Source organism: Apodemus sylvaticus, chromosome 13 (assembly GCF_947179515.1).
Source record: "Apodemus sylvaticus chromosome 13, mApoSyl1.1, whole genome shotgun sequence".
Classification (NCBI taxonomy): Eukaryota; Metazoa; Chordata; class Mammalia; order Rodentia; family Muridae; genus Apodemus; species Apodemus sylvaticus.
The window spans coordinates 1,217,746-1,240,881 of record NC_067484.1 but is presented as its reverse complement, the minus strand read 5'-3'; the positions used below and the strand labels follow the sequence as shown (position 1 = coordinate 1,240,881).

At 43.0% G+C, this 23,136-nt stretch overlaps 1 pseudogene; it reads right to left on the bottom strand.

The window, feature by feature from the left end:
- Nucleotides 1-9,534: 9,534 nt before the first annotated feature.
- On the bottom strand, nucleotides 9,535-10,610 carry LOC127664123 (secreted frizzled-related sequence protein 4-like; annotated as a pseudogene).
- Nucleotides 10,611-23,136: the final 12,526 nt, after the last annotated feature.

Genomic DNA, 23,136 nt, shown 5'->3' with positions numbered 1-23,136 from the left:
CATCCTGTCAGCCTTCCCTGCACTGCCAGCCAGAGTAGTTCTCACCCATGGAACTAGAAGGGTGTGAAATACAGCCTTGAGAACCTCCCTGATTTCATGTCCAGCCTCTTATTTTATTATTAATGTATCAATAGTAATATATTCACCTATGTGTGCCTGTATATCTAGGCACATAATTACATTTATGTATCCAGAGCATACGGAAGGATATAGACAGTTACCTTAATATTCAAAAGTCAAACTGTATGAAATCATGGTCCTTCTTAGACCCAATTTTCGCATCTGTAAACAGAACTGGTGTACATTTAATTGACAGGGTTGGAACAGTTTTCTGGGATACAGTAAGTGTTGAATAAATGATAACTATGATCATCTCTCTAGTCCTTCCTATAATCAGTTATCTAATACTTGATACTGTGATCAGTTACTGAGCTCTCAGTAAGAGCTGCTCTTAGTAGCAGTGCTCACATGTGGACGGTTTTCTCTTCGCCAGGCTATGCCGAGGGACACTCCTATGTTAGTTCTCTTGTCTTACAGATAAGAAACTTAAGGCCCATGAGAGCAAAAGGATTTGTCTGCAGCTAGAGAGAAGCCCGGCTGGGAAGAACAGTGGGAAACAGAAATTGCCCAAAGCTCCAAGTCTAATGCTTGGAATTAGAATCCTGAGTCTTCAACCACCCTAAACCAGATGACCCTTTGTGGCTGTACAAGCCAGGTAGAGGCAGCAGAGACAGGAGTGGAGGCCAGGGAGAAGGACTCCCAGTCCTGCTGAGTGCCCCTTTCCCCCAGCCATCCATGTAAATAGCCCAGCAGAGCCCTCTGAGTTTCTTTGTAATTGGAGAGGGCTGCAGGCTCCAAGGAGCCCTGGGGCTGCCAGCCTTCACAGGATTGCTGCCTCTGGGGACCCTGAATTTGTAAACATTGCCCCAGAGGAAGACACAGGAATGGAGGAGACTCTGCCTTTGGCAAAGTTCCCCCAAAGAGGAGGCAGGGTCTTGCAGGAGGCCACGCCCAGTACCTAGTTACCTAAGACTCCAGTTCTGCTCCTGTTTTTGTTTAATGAATCTATAAAATGGGAATAATCAGCCCTGCTTATATAACTCAAATAGTTCTCGGAAAAAAAACACCTGAGCAACTGGGACTTGTGATACAAATGCCTGTGGGCAACTCTTGATGATGCATCCACTGTTGAAGGTGACATTTGAGTGACAGCATGGCTCCTGGGAGATATGACCAGCATTGAAACCTGTGATAGAGAAAGGAACCACTCCTGGTCCTACTCAGCCTGGTCCCATCTTATATCCCATGTATCCATACCAGTTAACAAATGCCTTCAGCAAAGAACTGAGTAATAAGTAGGAGAACAGATTCCAAAGTCACCTCTCCTATCCAGTCCCCTCCAAATGCAGTCCTCCACCACTTGAAACAAGGGCACCATGTTGTTATGCTTATGCATGATTTAGCAATAAAAAATATATCTCACAAACCCAAAACACTCATATTTATTAAATTACCATATGCTTGGATATCTCTAATCCATACAGTAAATATTAAATCTCTCCTGTTGTAGGCAGCAAGAATAATTGGCAATAGATGTTCTAATTTTGCCCATACACAGTGAGAGCTGCCTCCCTCCAGCAAATGGAGAACACCTTAGCAAGGATATCTCTTCTAGGCCTGAGCTCAGGGCTAGGAATGAGGGTCATAGAGTCAGTTGCCCAACCTCTAAGGAAAGGCTAAGGACCCTAAAAACAATCTAGAAGTCCACACATTTGGTCCAGGCAGTTAATGAAAAATTGTGTCCTATGTCACAAATTCTGCCAACTTCTGGTTGATGTGACATTTCTAGACCTGGGGAAGGAAGATTCCCACAGCCAGGGTGGACTCACCTGTGCCCTACTCTTAGTGGTATCACGGGATCACAGGGTCATTCTAATTTCACAAGGGAGACCCTTAAAAGAAGCTAACCCTCCTGGGGGATGTTTTCTGGTTCTGAGAGGGCAGACGTCCAGGTTGGAAGGGACACTCTGAACCAGGGCCTGGATTCATAGATGTACAGGTTCGAAGTGTCTGCAGCCCTCCAGAACAACTCAAGAGAGGTGGGGGAAAGCCAGGATATAACTCACTGTATCCTGTTCCTTTCTTATTCCTAGTCTGCCACTGTGCCCCTCCCACCCCCCAAAGGCACATGAGCCCTGCAAGTGCCTCTCAATGGAGAACCTGAGATGGGGACTCCAGGTCACAGAGAAAATGTCACAACACTGCTAAGGGCCATAGGCAGAAAGGGCCAAGGATAATCATATACCAGGTACTCAAGATTCATCTGGAGTTGGGGGCCACCATCCTTTCCAGACTGGAAGGGTCAGCTGGCATGGTCGGGCAAGGCAAAGATTAGGGTTTCAAGGCAGGCCACAGAGAGTAGCTGGAACCCTGCAGGACCCTAAGGAATCTCCCAGACTCAGATCAACCCTCCTGGACCCACCATACAAGTACTCTCTAAGCTGTAGCCAGGGCTCTACTGGATTTACCCAAACTATCATGGTCTCAGTTCCCAGGTAGCCTCAGCGCTGATGTCCTTGGCCCCCAAAGGGAAGCTCAGCCTGCCACGTATACTGAGGCTGAAGATTCTGGGTCATGGAAGATACTAACATACAACCACAACCTGGACTCAGTATAAAATCTTACCACCACCGAAGTCCACTGCCCAGCTTTCATCCTGGAAATAACCCTACCCAGAGTCTGTTACCTCTTCCTTCCAAATGGAGCATCCAAGGCTCCTTTCAAGGCTTAACCCCAATCCTGGGGCTCTGAATTCTTTGCTGCAAAGCCTTTATACCCTGGTTCATATGTTAGCTAGGATTCTAGCTCTCACCGGCCTTTGTCAAGGCTGGGTCACCCACCCCACTCTTTAAAATAGAGAAGCCTAGAGAGCAGAGCCCCTCCCCACCCAGATGACCGGTTCACTCTGCAGAGTGTCTTTGAGGGAAAGGGTAAATAAAGGAAACTAAAAACCCACCAGACACCTGGAACCTTGAGGCAGTTCAGACTGATATACAAATGGCGGCTCAGTGTTCCAATCCAGAGTACATGGTCTTTGCTAGCACAGACAAGCCATCTCAAGAACATCTGACCCAGCAGTGCCACAGTCTCTACATCCATCTTCTTTCAACCATTCAAAGGATATATGATCCTAAGCCAACACAACCCTGTAGGCCTGGCCTAAGGAGGCAGCCTAGACAACATACCATTTTGGCCACCACCCTCCTGCGTTTGTGATGTCAGAATCTAGTTGGGTGTGGCTGCCTATGGACCATAAGTTTATGGTGTATTAAGAGCTACAGTAGCAAAAGAGACTGTCCTTCTGAAGAGAAAGGGAACAGAAGGCAGGAAGGACTCTTTGGAGAAGCTAGGCTATGACCAGATGGAGATGAGGTCTACCCTTCTTCCCTGATGCCTTGCTGCTGATTTCCTCCTTGTATTAACAAGGTAGCCAAGCAGGTAGAGTCTCTTCTACCCATAGCTCTGGATGGGCACAGCCACCACTCCAAATGATACCACAAGAATTAGAGCCACAAGAAAACAAAATCTTGTTTGTCTAAAAGCTCAGCACAGAGAGTTCACTCTGAGAGGACAGCTACTTTAGAAGAGCCTGAGAAGATGCCATCTCTCCATGCTAATAATCTGTTTAGCGGCACCCCATCACCCAGAGCTTCAGGCTGACAGGCAATGCCCCCTCCTACCCTGTATCTCTAGAAACATAAATCTGAAGGATACTTTTCCAGGCCACACCAGGGCTGGACCCTCCCCTGCCCTGTGTTCCTCTTTCTTTAGGCCCCACCTCTTCCAGCAGACCTTGGGTTGGGGACCTGAGGTATGTGTTGGGCAGACCAGAATTCAGTGCTAGGATCAGAAAGTAGGCTTGGGAAAGCCACTTTCCCCCCTTATTCTTCCAATTCTTAAAGGGAAAGACAGGGGCAAGGGCATGTTCTTCCCTGGATGAACAGGATTCCTCTCCCTCCATGAGACTCCTTCCCTCTGGAATGGGAGTCTGAGCCCTTCCTTCAGTTTAGCCAGTACCAGACACAGGCATAACAGGACATTGGGGGGAAGATGGGTGAGGAAGGTTCATCCAACCCCTGACCTCTGACCTTTCCCACCACTTAGTCTTTGATGTTAGATGGGTTTAGAAGAGAGTCCTGATGGCCTGCTAGAGTCTAATCCCTGGTGAGGGACTTGAAATCTCCCTGTTTAGATCACCACAGGCCCTCTCCTGGAATCCTCCTAGCCTGAAAGGAACAAGAGGCCAACTGTGTCCCCTCCTCCCACCAGTGTCTCCAGGAACAACTAATCCTACTCTTCCTTATAGAATCTCTTCCCCAAACCTCATTTTGAGAGGTGTGACACTTCTTCATGACCATGAAGAACCTATCTGATTGTGACCAATCCTGCCTCCCTGAGTGTTCCCAGGGATATACACATCCTTGGAGCAGAGACCAAGGCAGACACACAGCTCACTGACCCCCAAACTCTCCAACCCTTGGCACATCCAATCAAATCACCTGAAAATCTCCATGCCCAGCTCCAGAGTACAGGCCACTAAGCTCTTTACATCCATGCCTACAACCCAGGGGCCCCCAGATCCAAGTCCAAGCTTCCCTGAGACAATATGCTTCCAGGCCTTGCTCTCAGGACAGACGCTGGCCTGCAAGTGTGTAGGGGCTCTTCCCTTGTCCTCCTCTTCCCTCCCCTTGCCCCCTGGCTGTCTATCTAGTCATCCTTGACCAGCCTAGAGGTGGTCAGGAGAGAAAGGCAGAGCTAAGATATGGGATAGGCTTGTCTCCAGGAGTCAGGGATACCTTCCAGGGCTGTCCATCTCCCTCAAAGGGTAAGCTGCAAGAACACAAGCCGTCTGCCTTAAACCAAGAGAGCTGGTGGGCTTTGGAGAGAGCCTGGCTGCAATTCCTTCAGGCTTCCTAGTCTTGAGGCAATGACTGGAGGAGTAAAGGAGAGAGAGAGGGAGGGGGATTCGGAGAGGGCAGTGACCACAGCACACTGGGTTCCTTCTTGCTCTAGTCTGTCCCCAAGGCAAAGAGCTACCCTAAATGTCTCCCTGGGAGCCTGGCCACCATCCTACCCAATCCTGGGGCTCCCAAGGGATGAGAGCACAGGGGCAAAAACCAATGAGCTTCCCTCTGAACATCCCAGGCTATCCACACCCTCCTCCTTCCCCAGGGCAGAGTCAGAGGGGTGTGGTCACCTGGCTGCAGACTGAGAGAAAGCCAAGCAGACTCCTGGTGCCCAAGCTCTTCCTTTTGCTCCTTCACAGGCCTCTGGCCAGGTCCCTACCAAAGAAACACTAGAAGAAAGGAGCAGGCCTCTACACCAGGTCCTACTCAGACGGGGAAAACCAGCCAAACACCACGCAGAGTTCAATTTTTGAGAAAAAAAAAAAGAAGAAGACAAAGAAACAAAACAAAACAAAAAACAAAAACGGAACCGCAGAATTGTGAAAGAAATCCCTTCCCCGAAGCCAGGCCCTCTTCTCTCTTCTCCCTCCAACAGCCTGATTCGGAATTATCCTGGGCAGTTATGGAAGTCCAAGCCAGGAAAGGGTCTGTAGGCGCCCAGATGCAGATGAGGGTGGGAAAGAGGTGGGGGATGTCTCAGAAATGCACAAAAAGGGGTTGGAGAAGGAGGCAGGGTTGGGGGTAGGAAAAGCAAAGAGGTAGGCGTCCATGATGGCCTGAACAGGTCCAAAGTCTCCTAGGGAGAAGCCAGCATCCAACTTGTTTACTTATTGGCATGTTTTGCTGCCTCCAAAAGGAAACAGTTAAAAACAAGAAATCTGGGTTGGTTCCCAAGCAGTCCCTATCTGTCACCTTGTCTCCTCAGGCAAGCTTTGCCTCTGCTGGCCTCTATCTGCCACCACCAGTCAGGAAACCTCCACTTTATTCCACTTGAGCCTAGCCAAACTGTTGCTCTTTAGTGGGGGGCAAAGAAACCAATTCGCACCCTGGAAAAGAGCCTGGAGAGGGTGGGGGCGGGGAAAGGAGCTGGGCCCCAGGTTCCCCAGCATGATCGGATTGCACCTGGCTGGGGCTGGAGTCACCTGGAACACACAGCTCTGCAGCATCTCCCTAGCCAGGGCGAGCCTGATGCACTGGGTGGGCTGTGAACAGAGGCGAGCTGGGGAGCACAGGGCTGGTTCAAGGGCAGGGGGTGGGGGTGGGGGCAAGAGGGAGATGCAGAGCTGGGGTGGGGCGGGGCGGGCTGGGCAGCGGCCACCTGACTTCCATGGAAGTGATATTCCTTGAGATGTCCATGACATTGATGCTGGCGTTCCCATTGCTGTTCCCTGAATCCTGCCCTTCCAGGAGAGGGAAGAGGTTCTCATCCTCTGGCAGCCAGCAATTGATCTCAGTCTTGCTGCAGACACAACCTGCAGGGAAAGACAGCAGGGAGCCCACACAGTCCAGGCAGACTCTTCCAAGCAAGAAAATTCGCCAGAAACTACACTTGGCTGGCAAAGAGAGAAGTCCACCTCTGATCTCTAGTTCTAAAAAAGAGGAGGAGGAGGAAGAGGAGGAGGAGGAGGAGGAGGAGGAGGAGGAGGAGAGAGAGAGAGAGAGAGAGAGAGAGAGAGAGAGAGAGAGAGAGAGAGAGAGGTGGGGTGGGGGGGAGTGGGGAGTGGGGAGAACAGGGTGGGGGGTAAGGAAACAAAGACAGCGAGGGAGGGGGAAGGGGAACGGGGCCTCTCTTTGAAATGCCTCATGATCAGATGCAAAATCCTTCAGCACAGGAAACCATCCCAGCCGCCTCCACTGCTGCCCCACTGGGTGGGAGCCTTGGGTCCCTCTTGTGGCGTGTTCTGCCAGGTGTGGTGGCCAGGTTGTCGCTCGCCTGCTTGCGGGGTCCAGGAGCTCTGAAAAGGAGGCAAGCCCTCCTACTCCGAGTCCGAGGCTTTGCATAGTTGCAGCAACAGACGGTGGGGAAGCAAAAATAATAATAATAAAAAGAAAAAAGATGGTGCTAAAGTCACCAAGTCCCAACTCCTGGGCAGAACTAAAATGGACAACCTGCAACACAGTCGTACACACTCATGTGCACAGGCACGGAGCTGGAGGAAGAAGAGAAGGAAGATGCAGTCAAAGCTGCAGCCGCCGCCTTAAATGGCTAGCTATGCGCCTGCAGAAATGTACAAGTGCTCCAAGCCTTAGGAAACACTCAGATTATTGGAGCATCTTCCTTGGCTCCCTCCCTCCCTCCTCCCCTCCCTCCTCCCCTGCCTCCTCCCTTTCCTCCTCGCGGCCTCCTCCCTCCCACCTCCCCCCCCCCCCTGCACGGGCTGGGAGTGGCAGGAGAGCAGAATCTCACCCACCCTCCCCTCTCCTCACCCCTCTCTCTCCGCCCTTCTTCTCCCTCCTGCTTCCCCACCCACCCACCCACTCGCCAGCTCTTGGCTTTCACTGTTCTGCCACCCACGGCCGCTGCCCGCCCACTCGCTGCAGTTGAGGGGAAAAACAGAGGGAAAGGAAAAGTTGCAGTTGGGATTCAGAGGGTCGGCCTCTGGGAGGGAGAGTTGGCAAGCTGGCTGAGCAAGGGGAATTGCTCTCTCCCTTCCACTTCCTGGCCTGGTGCTGCCCGGTTTTGCTGCAAACTCCTCCACGGGAGGAAGCGAAATGAGTGTGGCTGAGGTGACTGGGGTGCTCCCCAGCCTGGGTGAGGGGCTCGGGCTCGCAGACAGTGACGGGGAACAGGAGCACACAGGAACCCCAGCGAGGCAGCCAGGGATGCAGGCTGCAGACCTGCAGACCTAGATCTGAATGACACTCATCTGGGTAATCAAGAGTCCAGGAGCCGAGCTCGGCTTGGGAGGGGACTGCGGGGCGGGGTGCACTGAGGGCCCCCAAGTCTATTGCTCCTTCTTGGCAGTGCGTTTTGGGTTCAGCCTTGGGCAAGCAGGGAGTAGAAAGGGAGAGAGAGAGGGAAGGAGCGCCTGCAGGAATGCTCTGGAGAACCGAGGTGACCCAGGAAGAGCCTTGCAAGCTAAAGAAATGGCCGGCCAGGAAATTGAGACCTGAAGGGCATTTTTTGACAAGCACTGCACCAGCACCTTTGAGGCCAGCTTCTTGGGCTCAGCCCTCAGGTGCGCTGAGCTGGCAGCCTGGTGAGGGGGCGGGCAGACTGCTCTCTCCCAATGATTTGAGGGCCACAGAACTTCCTCTTTCCATCCCCCACAAACACCCTTCCTGGTAGGGGCTCAAAACAGGTGCAGCCTTCCAGGCAAGTTTAGACCTGGTTGGGAGAGAAGTATGTCCCCCCACACAGATTTTTGCCTTGATAGGATTGTTTTAAAAATAAAATGCAAATGTAAATATGCGAAATGCGAGCTTTTTCCTGAGAAAACCTGAGATTTTGCTGTGAGAAAGGAGAAGAAAGGATTAGGGGAGTCCCAGCAGGCAGACACCCTAAGCATTCTCATGCAGAAGAAGGCAGCTCTCTCCTCCCCTAGCTTGGGAAGGGTAGGCAAGGGAGGAAAATACATTGAATTCAACAGCATCCAGGATCTGAAAGGATTCTCCCTGCCCCACCGCACCCCGTGGATTACAATGCAGGTCATGCAACTTGTAGGCAAGATGGGGGAAGGGGTGTTGCGGTGCCACCAGCCGGCCCCTAGTGCCACCAACAGACGGACCAGATGTCTCCCCATAACACTTATTGCTGGGAGTAAAACTTGGGTGAAAGGAGGAAAAGAAAAGAACAGGCCTAAAAAAGGCAGTTTCCCGACTTCTTCTTCTTCTGTTTTATTATTATCCAAGATGGCTCTTTATTGCTTTAATCATAGAGGAAGAAAGAATACCGTTTGTGGGGCGGCCCCTGGGTAACTGGTGAGGAGCATCTCCAGGATGGTGTGGTAGCCAGGTGACAAGAACATAGACCTTGACAGTCTGCCCCTCTTTACTTGTCATTTTTAGCTTTCTTTTCAAAGTTTCTAGGTAAAGACAGAATTGAAAGTCTGACAAACACACATCACCATTTCCCACATCCCATAGCTCTAAACTTTTCAAAACCACACTCATCTGAAAAACCTTCCTACGAACCACACACATGAAGATCTTTTAAGTACCATTCCTCCTGCCTTTGTCAAAAACATGTTTTCAATAACATTTAATATATCACTAACTTCCTAACAGAAGTTAAAGGATATTCAATATTTTTGTCAAAAAAGTTTTGTTTGACATAGCATGTGAACTTTACAATGTACATACATTATAGGTCAAATTCCCAAAACTGAAGGTCACACAGTATGCACGCAGAGCACTGAATGCAGGCGCCCTTCCCCAACTTTCCCTCTTCTACTTTCCATACCTGGAAACCAACAAATAACAGGGCTCTGTGACTTAATGTGAAACACTGAAGCCGTCACTAAGAGAAATGCTGCAAGATGTGTCTATAAAGAGAACCCCAGAGCGTCCTTAAGGCAAGTGGTGGGTGGCGTTCTGTAGGCTGTTCCAGGCAGCACCACCTTCTCCTTCAAGGGTGGCTCCATCTTGGAAAGTAATTAGCTTGCACCTTTCTTCGGGTTTGACTTTTGGGGTCACTTCTCGCTTTGATGTTCTTCTTAGGACTGGCAGGTTTGGGAGCAGGTGACCCTCCCTTTGGCTTTGGGGGGTTACTGTGACTAGGGCAGCTGGCTGTTTGCTGCTTGTCCTGAATTGTTCTCTGCTGTTCCCGAAGTCTCTCTTCCCACTGTATGGACCTTCTACTGAGTTGATCTCCCCATTTCTCAACTAAACAATTTTCAAGAAGCATCATTCTTGAATGCCACTCATAACACATCATTAGGACTTCTTGATGGGGCAGGATGTGTGGACACTGGCAGGAGGAATTAGTGATGAGAGGGACTTGCATTCGAGGGATATAGGTGAGGAGGACTTGAAGATCTCTTTCACATCTACCACAGTTGTGACCCCATTGCAACCACTCCTCTGGACGGCTTTTATTTTGGCATGAATAACATAGCTGTACTTTTTGCTCAGCTTTGTTGCCAAGGTTGGCTTCACCTTCTTGCACTTGCACTGATCAGGGCTCAGACGTTTACAGTCCGCATCAAAGGACCTTTCTTGCACCACCATATCTGGTGTGATGTCTATCCACTTTACATCTTCCGGAAGGTCAGCGACTATTGCCTCAGGAGAGATGCACACTCCAGGGTCATAGAGCGGCAGCTCACCGCAGGCCAGGCTCTCTGGCCAGCTGTGGTTATACATCTTCATGAGGGGCTCACAGTCGTCACATGCTCGCTGGCACACAGACTTTCAGGGCTCGGCGGGATCCTGCAGGATCTCCAGGGTACAGATTTGTGCGTACATGGCACAAAGGAAGAAGTGCAGCATGGAGCTGCAGTTCAGGTCCACTAGCTCCTCATACTGCTAGATAGCAAGGATGGCGTTCTCCTGAGTGCTGTGGTGCAGGTGGTTGGGCATCCGGGTGACCTTCCAGGGCTTGTGCCTGCACATGGGGATGCACACAGCCTCGCATGGCTCTCCCCGAGCTCCCAGCGCCAGGCACAGCCACAGGCATGAAGCCACCAGGGCGGAGAAGATCATGGCGCTGTCCTCCTGGGCTGCAGTCCCTGCTGGGAGGACCTTTGTCTTCCAGCCCCGCTGCTCTCCTTATCTCTACCTAGGGCCAGTAGAGTGAGCTTTCCTGCTGGAGCTCCAGTCCGCACTGTTGGGGAGTTCTGGGGCTTTGGCTGTAGATGCCCCCTGGGCACACCAGCGCCAGCAGCGCCAGCACTCAGAACCGACCCGCATAGGAAGCTCCAGTCTTGGGCCGGCAGCTCAGAGTGCTGTGGGCAATGGCCACTGTAGAACCCTATTTATCCAGACTCATCCCCTGACAGGAGCTCAGCAGCCTTGGCAGCAGCAAGAACAGAGCAGGCTCCCACTCCGCTGCCCCACCCCCAGTGCTCCTGCAGAAGCAATGACTTCATCTCCTCCACTCCACAGCCAAGGGCTATAGTTTTGTCTTTCCCCCAAAGTCTCTCCTTTTTTTTTTTTTTTTTTTTTAGTCTTCGAGTCTTTTTTCTTCAGATCAAAAAAAGCAGCATCTTGCTTTCAGTCATTTGGGAAGCTGGATACAAACCTGTGCAAGGGGAGACTTTGCTAAGTCTGCCTTAAAGTTTCCCTAAGTACAGAGTTGGAGCAACCTGATCTTTTTTTTTTTTTCAGTTTTGAACACCTTTTATGAATATAATGGAAGTTCTTTTGCACTAATGACTGAACACGTACTTTTCACCGAGATGCAGATGGCCATTTATCTCCCAGTGGTTAACCAACGGTGTCCAGTGACATCACAATGACAAACAAGAGAGCACCTCATCTTTTCATTGAACTATGTAGAGGGTCCTGACACCTAATGTCCCAGAGCACACTGGAAAAACATGTAGATTCAAGTCCCAACCAGCTCTACAAGTTTGTCTATGCTATCTTTGTGTATCAATTTTCTGATGCATACAATGAATATAATTATAATTCCAACTTCATAAAGGTGTCTGAAAGGTTAAGTAACATATTTTTACAATACATAGAAGAGTATAACACATAAAGAATACCAATTTACCATTTATTAATTAAGCAATTTAAAATGCATCTCATTCAAATAAGGCAATGAGGAAGTTAAAGATAATAAACATTTTGAGAAGTGTTTTACTTAAGAAGCATATAATTATTCATTTTTAAAAATAAATATTATATTTATAAATATATATATATATATATATATATATATATATTGTGTGTGTGTAAGATTTTGTATGCACAATGTGTATACACATGCTCATACAGGCCAGAGGTCTTTGAAGGCCCTGAAACTGGATTTACAGATAGTTGTAAGCCCCTTCATGTGGTTGCTGGGAACTAATCCAGATCTTCACCAAGAGGAGCTAAGCTCCTAACTACTAAGACATTTCTCTAGCTGACGCTCTCTCTCCCTATCTCTCATCTATCATCTATCTATCACCTAGTTATCTATTGTCTACCTATCATCTACCTAAATATCATCTAAATATCTGTCTATGTATGTATGAATACATATTACTTATGTATCTAACAGCTATCATCTACTATCTACCAGTATTTCTATTATGTATTGATAATAGATATTTTATCATTTATATATCATCTATTATCTATCATCAATAAGTAGATATTGATAAATAGACATACACAAGTATATTCTTTTTTACTTAGTTATTATTTCAATATATTTTAAATTAAATACAATTGTATTACTCACTGTTTTCCTTTTCTTCCTTCCAGCTTCTCTTATGTTCCCTCCATCCAACCCTTCTTATCTCCTCATAAATTGATAGCATGCTTTCTTTGATTATTTCTGCATATTTATGCACAAATACAGACAGATATAAACACAAGATTCTGAGTATAGTTGGTTGCTTATGTATATATATTTATAGGTATATGATTTTAGGAATGACCACTTTGTTCTGGATATCCATTTAGGGGTCTCACTCCTAGGAGAGGTTAATTATCCCTCCGTCAGAAGTCATGAATTCCCTGTAGTTGTCTATGGTTTGGACCTCAAGACATCTGTCCTTCTTCCACATTATCATATTTAGTGATATTATCTTCTTTATGGAGTCATTGTCATAAAAGACGGTTTCACAGCAAATGTCTTGCTATTGTGGCTTTTAAAACCTTTGTGTCTTCTGTAATGATGCCCAAGTGATAGATACAGGAGCTGAGATGTACACTTAGCTGTTTGGGTCTGGCTTCCTCTTGATACATTGATCTCTGCACCACGTTCAGTTCCAGTTCTGTTTTGCTGTGATGGTGTCCTTCGGTTGTAATAAGAAGCTTCTTCAATGAGGGATGATAACTATACTTATCCAGCAAAGGTGTGTTGCAGTGTGTGAGTGTGTATGTGTGTGTGTGTCTGTGTGTGTCTATGTGTGTGTATGCATGTATGTATGTATGTGTGTGCCTAAATACATAAATATAATCTGCTCAGTCTATTTGCTTCTTGTACATGTATGTTTTCAGAACTGTATGTTTTCATGTGGTATTGGATAACAAACTGGAATGCTCTTCCTTAAGGAATGTGATTTTTCTCAAAGAAAAAGATGTTAAGAAGTTGAAAGAGGGTAAGGTACAAGGGAGCATTTGGAGGGAGGATAGGGAAGTGATAGTGATGTAATTATATAATCTCAAAAATAAAAACATCATTAAAAGTCTTTGCCAACTTTACATCTGACAGAATAAGTCAAACAGCAGAATTAAAAATTAGTTATGGAACTGAACTATAGATGTTTTCAAAAGAAACACAATGGTCTAATGTGAAGTAAATGTAAAGAAAAATTGCATGGGCAATTCTTGTCACCACACTAAGGGGATGGAAGGCAGGCAGCAGAGTCTGAAATGTGGGATGGGATGAGGGGATCGAGTGGTTAAGGCAATGGACCAGATTTGCATTTTTAAATTACGTCCTTTCAATCCATTTTACTTGTTGGTTTGCTTGTTTGTTACTGCGTGAGTGTGTGTGTGTGGTGTACATACCATTGTCCACACAGGAAAGTTGGGGGACAACTTTCAGGAGTTGGCTTTCTCCTGCTTCACTCTAGGCTCTAGGGATTGAACTGTCAGACTTGCATGAAAATATTTTTCCAGGCCGAGCCCTCTCAGGGACCTTGAAAATCATTTTTTAAAAACAAAACAAAGCAACATTCATTGAAGAAAGAAATTTGTATTGTTATAAACATTTTGTTTTGGCAACATAAATTTTGATAAAGATTTTCTCCCAAAACAAATTCTAGAAAGAAATTAAATTGTATTTTACTTTTCTAATAGTCAAGGGTAATGAAAATTATTGAGGGCTCAGAAATACTTTATGTTAATATTTCTAAATAATATGTATTAAAATTATTTTATTGCTATGGTTTTGTTTTTCAGGAATATGCAAGTTTATATATAAAAAGGTGGGCATCTATATCCACATACAAAAGTCTTTTTTACTAATTTTCATTTTAATAATGGGAAGAAGAGGAGCTATAACCCCAACAAACCATGATATTCAAGGTCTATATAAGCTAACTCTGTATGTAATAGAAAAAGAGGCTATGCTTTTAAATATTACCAAATTAAAAGCTAACTAAATGTGTGTAACATTTCCAAGATTTTATGTTTTTATCATGACAATTGCTTGGTTCCTACTGATTTTTGTCAGGCATTGACTGCTTTGTGAAATCAATATTGCTTTGTGTTTCAAAAGTGAAAGGCACGCAAGGACGCAGAGGTATTAAACACTAGTGGATTGAATAGTTATTTGTGAGGGGTTGCTAACGATTACTATTTTTATTTTAATACTAAAAATTACTATTTTATTTTAATGTCATTACTATTTTATTTTAATGTCATAACAGCACTCAAGATTACCTTTCACTTCTAATCATACCATTTACATGGAAGTGGGAAAATGCTTCTGAAGTGGCCAAATGCTGTTTGCTGAATGGATCATGGTAATACTAGAAATTACCCTAGAGGAAAAATAATCAGATTTCCTGCCAGGCTCTTGAGGAAGGTTAATGTCTGTTCATTGAAATAAAGGAAAGCAAAAAACAAGATCAATAAAGCACACATTTATGAAGGTAGGAAAAGAAATATTGGCCATAAGATCTGATCTTATTTCTTAACAGTTCAGAATTTGACACCATGATTCTGATTGGCTACTGTCAGTGGTGGCAGTTTTGGGTTTTTGTGTGTTTCATTGTGTTATTTGTTTGTTGGTTGGTTGGTTGGTTGTGCATTAATTAGTAATAATGTAGGCAAATATGTCTACCATAGGAAAAAAATACTAAGTTCCAACACATCTGTCAATCACTATGTTGTGATAGTTATGACATGGTTTGAGACTGATGTAATATCATCATTATCACTTTACAGAAGAGAGTGATGAAACAGAGTTTGCAAAATTTGCCCATATCTGAAAAGGAGGAAAGCAAGAAAGATTTCTTGGAGGAGCCCATTTAGCCCTAGGGGAAGGCAATGTGGCACTGCCATTACAAACTCTAAGCAACTCTGTTAGAGACGGTGCATCCCTGTAGCGTGGTCTAGAGATCTTCATACAAGCCTAAGCTACTTTGTTAGCACAAAACTCTCAAGTCTTTGCTCAACTGAACAGTACTGAGGTGGGGAGTCTGAGATTTAAATAATAGAACCAACTCAGAATTCCACAGGGATGCTCATCACTATTTACTGACCTAAGCATGATGAAGCTAAGCCCCTGGGATCTTATGTGGCTGAATAGTTCAGGATGTCAAATAAATTCAGGCAACTTCTTTCCATGTGGGAACACACAACAGCAGCAGCAGCAGCAGCAGCAGCAGCAGCAGCAGCAGCAGCAGCAGCAGCAGCAGCAGCAGCAATAACAACAAACTTCTAGTATTCTTTGTAGATTCATTCCTTGCAGCGGGCTCATGAAAGCCTCCTTGTTTCTATAACAACAAGCACCTGTCCTTTACCCATGTTCTGCAACAACAATGCTTGTGCCAAGTGGCTTATGAATGCATAGTTCTAATAAGTGCTCACAGCATGAGTGGTGTGGAATATTTGTCATGTAAGTGACTCTCAGAAAAATTTCTTGGTAGGCAGCATTTAACGACAGATAATCTTGACCCTCTGTAACCAGAGGGTTAAATTAGCTATTTCCTCAGGCACATCAGAAGTAGTCATGGTGACTCTCCAATCTGCATGCCTGAAGATGAAGCAGGGATGGTAATTATGTATTTTCCAACATTTGCTACCTTCTGCTTAATTATAAATATAAACCATAAAAAATAAATAGTTCAGTTGTTGAGCAATTCTTTCTAAAAATTAGCTTTGTGGTATTTGTTATTTGGTATTTGTTATTCAATACCAAATTGCCAGCTCTGAAAATTTACAGAGACACAACATTATACAGACTGAAATAGTTGTGTGTGTGTGTGTGTATGTGTGTGTGTGTATACACAAAACTTGTTCAGTCTATACAATATTAGCAATATATATGCATATAAATAAATATACAGAGCTTTATGTAACAATGATTAAAGACAAAAAGAGGACATATATTTGAAAGAGAGCAGGAAAAAAGATGTAATATAAAGATTTACCACATTTTATGGCTTCTATGGCTATTAACCCAAACTAAATCCACAGAACGACGGTTTCTACTTGTATCTTCTCAGCTATAGTTTAAAATTTAGGCATAGCCTCAGATGTATCATTGAGGGCATGGGATTATTTTTGTAGGTAAGTCTTCATAGTTGGTATTTAAATCATGATGAGCATGTGCTCAATACAGAGTATGAGTCCCTTGCATTCTCAATAGAATTGAGTTTCTTATCTATAAGATAAACTGAAGCCCCTTAATTTGGAGGAAATTTAATTGAAAAAAAAACCAAATTGTTTTTGTCATGTACTGGATTGTGTAAAACGATTTTGCTTTATGAAAATTATTTTAGATCTCTTGTAAAAGTGTAGAAAACCAACTAACGCCACCCTCTTTCAATCATCAAAGTGTTTTCATTTGCCATTTTTGATGTCTGCCTTTCCTCCCCAACATTCATTCAATTTTGAAAATTTGCAATTTTGATATCTTCCTTCTCTTAGGTCACACTTAAGCCTATTATTTATAGGAGTGTACACAGATACGATCTGATGAATGATAATCTTCAGCCATGACAAAGGAAATGCAAATATTAATATGTGTTTGGCTACTCAGTTTTATAACTCTATATAGCCTCCTCTTAGACTGTTTTTTTAAATCTCTTACCATATTGTCTGAGCACATGATGCTCATCTAATACAGTCTAATACAAAATACAGTGGATTTCTTCTCAATACTCCTGCTGATTGATTCAGGGTCCTGGCTTTGTCTATTACATCAGATTTCTTTGATAATTCATCAGAAGAGATATAAAGTATTACTTTCATTCATCAAATATGTATTGGTAGCAGATGATATTCATTAAGCCTTAAGGGTGTTTTAAAAAGCATAGATAAATAAAATGCATTCCACTTTGTGCTGAAGAATATGTACATGCAGTAAAATGTCATAATATTTCAAGTCTGTAAACAGCCAGGGTAAGTAATACAATAATACTGCAGTTAAAATATTGATCTTAATTTAGTGTGGCTGGCTAGAGGTGGGTACATGTATAATAAAATATTCCTGAGAATCATTTGGCTGCTCTGAGGCCATGACATTTATTGTATTTTCTTACAGTGTGGCTTCTTCATAAAGTCTGTCATTACGTCTTCATAAGCCTGTTGCAAAGAAAGATATGTACTCCACTCCAGACTCAAACAAGTGGAATCCGGCACTTTAAGTGGAATGTAGAACTTTCTAATGCTTACATAACAGATCTTTGTTTCTGGTTTCTTATATCCTATCCTTTGTGTCTCTAAAAAGCCATAAAAACTAAGAATTGGGACTCAGTCTAAGGATAATCAGAGTTCATTCTTGAGTATCTAACAATATCTGTTACTTGAGTTTTGTTCAAAATTGCCAAGGGTAATTGAAGTGTCATTAAGTTGGTTTTAGTACCCCATACCTGTGCTAGTAGGTTTTGTTGTCTACTTAATGGAATTAAGAGACATTTAGGATTGATTAAAACACACACACACACACACACACACACACACACACACACGGTGATGAACTTGCATTGAAAGACTGAAGAAGTCTGTGTCTGATGTCATGAGAAGATTCCAACCCAGTGACTTTCACACTTGGTGTCATGCAGGAAGGAGGAGAAATCATGATGGGAAAAACATCACAAAACATGTGTGTGCCCATGTAAGTGTCTCTGAGCCTATGTCTGTGCCCCCATGGGTGTGTCTTTGTGACTATGTCTGTGCTTCCCTGGAGCACTGATGCATAGGAATGACTTGTCATTATTAGAAGTGGTACCTTCTAAAGGACAACCAAATGAAAGGAAGAAAGAAGCAGAAGTTCATCCATGATGTTTCTCCCTCCTTCCTGCATGAGACAAAGTCTGGGTTGGAATCTTCTGATGACATCAGACACCGACTTCTTCAGCCTTTCAACTTAAGTTCCTCACCATGACTTTCCATGGAGTTTCCAGGATTTTAAACCCAGACTGAGAGTAGTGAGTTATGGAGATTCCGGCCTCTCTCTCCTGCATAGCTGGCTACTGTCAATCTACCCAGGCCTTAGTGTGCAAACACCCAAACAAATTCTATTCATATATATATATATATATATGAATATATATACATATATATATATATATATACAGAATGCAAAATTTGGAACTTGGATATTACAACTCACCTTTCTTCTCTTCCCGTCCTGCCCCTCCACCCCCGGCTTCTCATTCTGAGGCAGGATCTCACTTTGTAGTGATGTATTTTCTGTAAGCAACTGTACAGATCAAGCTATCCTTACACTCATGGCATTCTTCTTGCTTCATGATCACAAGTTCTAGGATCCCAGGTATGCTTCATCACACTTGGCTTATAGTTCACATCTTTTGCCTTGATTGTGACCACACTGATTCAGTCCTATGCAACATTGCATTGCCCAGAACAGAATGGGTCTGAACAATAACCAGATTCTTTAAATGCTAAAACTTGTGATGTCCTACCGAAATCCTAATGCTAATGTCCAACAGCATTTAAGAGTGGGCAATGTGAACATTATTGCTTATATTATTATGATTTTTAAGTTTTGAATATGGATTTATAAACTATAATTTGCTGGAGACTATTCTAAAAATATATCATACTTTGTTATTCATATTTTTATATTTGTTTGATATGGAATGTGTCATAATTACTCGGTGTAATTAGGACTATATCAAAATGTAAGCCAGACACTCTGAAGCTAATAGAAAAGAAACTGGGGAAGACCCTTGAGGACATCGGTACAGGGAGAAAGTTTCTGAACAGAACACCAATAGCGTATGCTCTAAGAGCAAGAATTGACAAATGGGACCTCATAAAATTACAAAGTTTCTGTAAGGCAAAGGACACCATCAAGAGGACAAATCGGCAATCAACAAATTGGGAAAAGATCTTCACCAATCCTACATCAGATAGAGGGCTAATATCCAATATATATAAAGAACTCAAGAAGTTAGACTCCAGAAAACCAAACAACCCTATTAAAAAATGGGGTACAGAGTTAAACAAAGAATTCTCACCTGAAGAACTTCAGATGGTAGAGAAGCATCTTAAAAAATGCTCAACTTCATTAGTCATTAGGGAAATGCAAATCAAAACAACCCTAAGATTTCATCTTACACCAGTCAGAATGGCTAAGATTAAAAATTCAGGAGACAGCAGGTGTTGGAGAGGGTGTGGAGAAAGAGGAACACTCCTCCACTGCTGGTGGGGTTGCAAATTGGTACAACCACTCTGGAAATCAGTCTGGAGGTTCCTCCGAAAATTCTGTACCTCACTTCCAGAAGATCCTGCTATACCACTCCTGGGCATATACCCAGAGGATTCCCCACCATGTAATAAGGATACATGCTCTACAATGTTCATAGAAGCCCTATTTATACTTGCCAGATGCTGGAAAGAACCCAGGTATCCCTCAACAGAAGAGTAGATGCAAAAAATGTGGTATATCTACACAATGGAGTACTATTCAGCCATTAGAAACAATGAATTCATGAAATTCTTAGGCAAATGGATGGAGCTAGAGAACATCATACTAAGTGACGTAACCCAGACTCAAAAGGTGACTCATGGTATGCACTCACTAATAAGTGGATATTAACCTAGAAAACTGGAATGCCCAAAACATAATCCACACATCAAATGAGGTACAAGAAGAAAGGAGGAGTGGCCCCTGGTTCTGGAAAGACTCAGTGAAGCAATGTTCGACAAAACCAGAACGGGGAAGTGGGAAGGGGTGGGTGGGAGGACAGGGGAAGAGAAGGAGGCTTATGGGACTTTCGGGGAGTGGGGGGGGGGGGCTAGAAAAGAGGAAATCATTTGAAATGTAAATAAATTATATCGAATAAAAGAAATTAAAAAAAATATTTTAATTGACACCCAAGACTTACTTAGAGGCTTATTTATCACATAGTATTGAATATTGAATTCTCTATTGAATATTTTGAATAAATCCATTTTGGTTTTCCCCTAATGACAAGAATCACATCACATACTGCTAATATATTTTAGTTATCATTAGGTCTATTTTCTCAACAATTGTAGAAATACTCCTAGAACTTCCAAAACTATTGAAAAACATTTTTTTTTCTAGTTGATTTAAATAGGATCTTACAAAGCCAAAGCTGGCTTCAAGCTGGCTGTATTGTTGACATCATTCTTGAATCCCTGCTCCAGCCGCCTCTCCCTTGTATGTGCTACAATTCCAGGAGTGGTCAAGAAATTCCAGCTTTGCCACTTTAAAACTTAGCCTTCTCACAGACCCGGTTTCAAGGTTAATACAAGGGACATTTTGTCATACATTAGAAAGATGAGGAAAAGGATGAATGGGCTTAAGAGAGGAAGAGGAACGGGGCAGAAGCAGGATAAAGGGACAGGAGCTGACACTTTAAAATTGTGAATTGTAAGAATCTAACTCAGAAGCAAGCTGACTTACTTTCATGAGTCAGTTATATTTTTCCTCTTAGAATTTTTTCTGTCTAGAAATATTAAGTAACAATTTATATATCTTTATGTGTACATAAATGCTGCTTATCCTCTAATATTACAAAGTAGCAGGATAGCAACCTGGCCTCTGCTTAAGAACTTTAATAAAGGCAATCCAGGCAAACTATCAGCAACCTGAGCCTTCTCTATCAAACCATAATTTGCTGGACACTACTCTAAATAAAAAGCAAAGATGATTTTCCATTTCCTTCAGAGCCATGTGGAGTATTCGCTGACCTTTAGTCTACTGCTGATGGTATCTTCAGGATCCTCTTCTTGTCAAGACCTTGTTCTACAAGAACACAAAAGCTTTAGTCCAAAATGATAATGGATTCTGGCCTGCAACTCATTGCATGTGCAATTATTGCTGTGCTGCTGACTCCTTAGCTACTCAAGAAATTTCTAAGCCTGTACTGTAGGCTGAAAATCTCCCTATCTAGTCACTTACCCAATATTTTTCCTTTCTCAAGTTAAAATATAGATGTGGTATCTTCCTTCTGTTGTAATCTCCTGAAAACATTGTGTACAAAATGTCTGCCAACGTATTTTTTTCTTCACGAATATTAGTATCTGTTTCCCAGAAGATCCAATAAACACAGAACCTCTACCCTATTCTAGCCAGTGATGACTTATTTAGAAAAGGTATTGCATATCTATAATCTTAAACTCTCCAACTAGAGGTGCGCATGGATATGCATACTTGTGTGCATCTAAATTTCTGAATTTTATGTGAATATAAATGTGTTATATTTCTGTTGTTTCCTGTACTTATTTACATTTGTACCTAGATCAGAATCATGTTCTGCTTCTCTTACACTGTTTAAATATACCACATATTCTTAACATGTGTTCTATATAATAGAATAAATACTGTTTCTGTACAACACCCTTGTTGTATATAATTTCGAAATAAAATCCTCTAGCTGTTGTGTCTAACACATGAAAGCATATTATGTAGTTAATTAAAAGTTCTAAGTCTGGAGCTGAAGCTCTGTGGTAGAGGGCCTTCCAGGCATATGCAGGGGCATGAGTTCAATTCCGATGTCAAGAGAAGTCCTTGTCCTTGTTTGGAGTATTTGTGGCTTTTATGTTGTCTCCCATGTGTGGGCTTGTCTCTCCATCTTTGTCCTTGACATTTCTTTTAGAAACATTTGCTAGGAGAACACAGAATGTTTTGTGCGCCAGTGAGTAGCACTGTTAATATTCTGAACCACCACAAACTTTAATTTCTGTTCCATTTGAAGACTTCTATTAATGGAATCAGATCATGAACTTCACTTTGAATGAAGATTTGCTCAAAACTCTGCAGCGTCTTTGATAAGAGGGGAGACTGCTGCTTTGCAGATTTTATTATAACTCCTTTTTCCTGTCAAAATGTCCTTTAATAAGACTGTTTTTAATCTCTTTAAATTAATGAATCTTGTTAAATTAAGGAAATCATTTTGATAGTGGGTGACAGTTTTTTTTTTTTTAAACAGAAGGGAAAAGATCATTTCCAAGCTGCATTATCATCTCTGTCCCAGAAAAGTACCCACCTCTGCCAGTGTTGGTTCTCTGGTATGTGACCACAGAGAAATTTAGGCAGAGCAGATAGAAAAATAACTTAGACATGTCACAAATAAAGCATCTCAGGGACAAAGTTTTGAAATAGTTAGCTTGTTATACCCTTCAGCCTATCTTGTTTCTAGGCCTAGAACTTTTATTACTGGATTGATACAATGGACCGATTTTATTTCTTACACTATAACTGTTAGAAAAGCCTCAAAATGACTGTCATTTTTTTAATTCTAATAACTTATTTGAATACTCATGATACTACACTTTAATTTATGACTTTTGTAACCTTTCAATATTTTAATTTGTCTGGAATGTATTATTTGACCATAAGAATGTTATTTATTTGGGCCATTATTTCATAGGATTCAAAAACTACATGAAGGAGATTGACTCAAATTTCAGGTATTTGATCTCTCACATTTAAATATAATCACTTTCACAGAAAGATCTCAATCTTTTAGTGGATTTCTGTCTTCTGAGTGGACTGCCCTTAATTACTCTAAATTTTCTCTCCCAGTTGTCTCCATTACTATTATAATATAAGTGTTAAAAATAGCATAGATAAAACAGTATGTGTTATAAAGTAATACTAGATCATGAGACCTTGCATAATGTAGGTATTAGATCCAGCGTCTACACAAAGAAGAGATGGGGAGAAGAATTGTTAGAGAACTCAGGGAAAGGAAGAAGAAGCAAAAATGTCCAAGGGAGGAAGATACAAACAGTTCTGCATTTCCGTGTTAGGAAGAAACAGCCTTTAGTTTTCAGTCCAGGTACATATTTCTTCCTCTGAAACTTCATTAAGTCACAATGAGAAAGGAGTGAGATGTTCTATAATCCAAAGAAAACTGTTATTACTATTGTGTCTCTTTTTGTATATGTTTGTGTC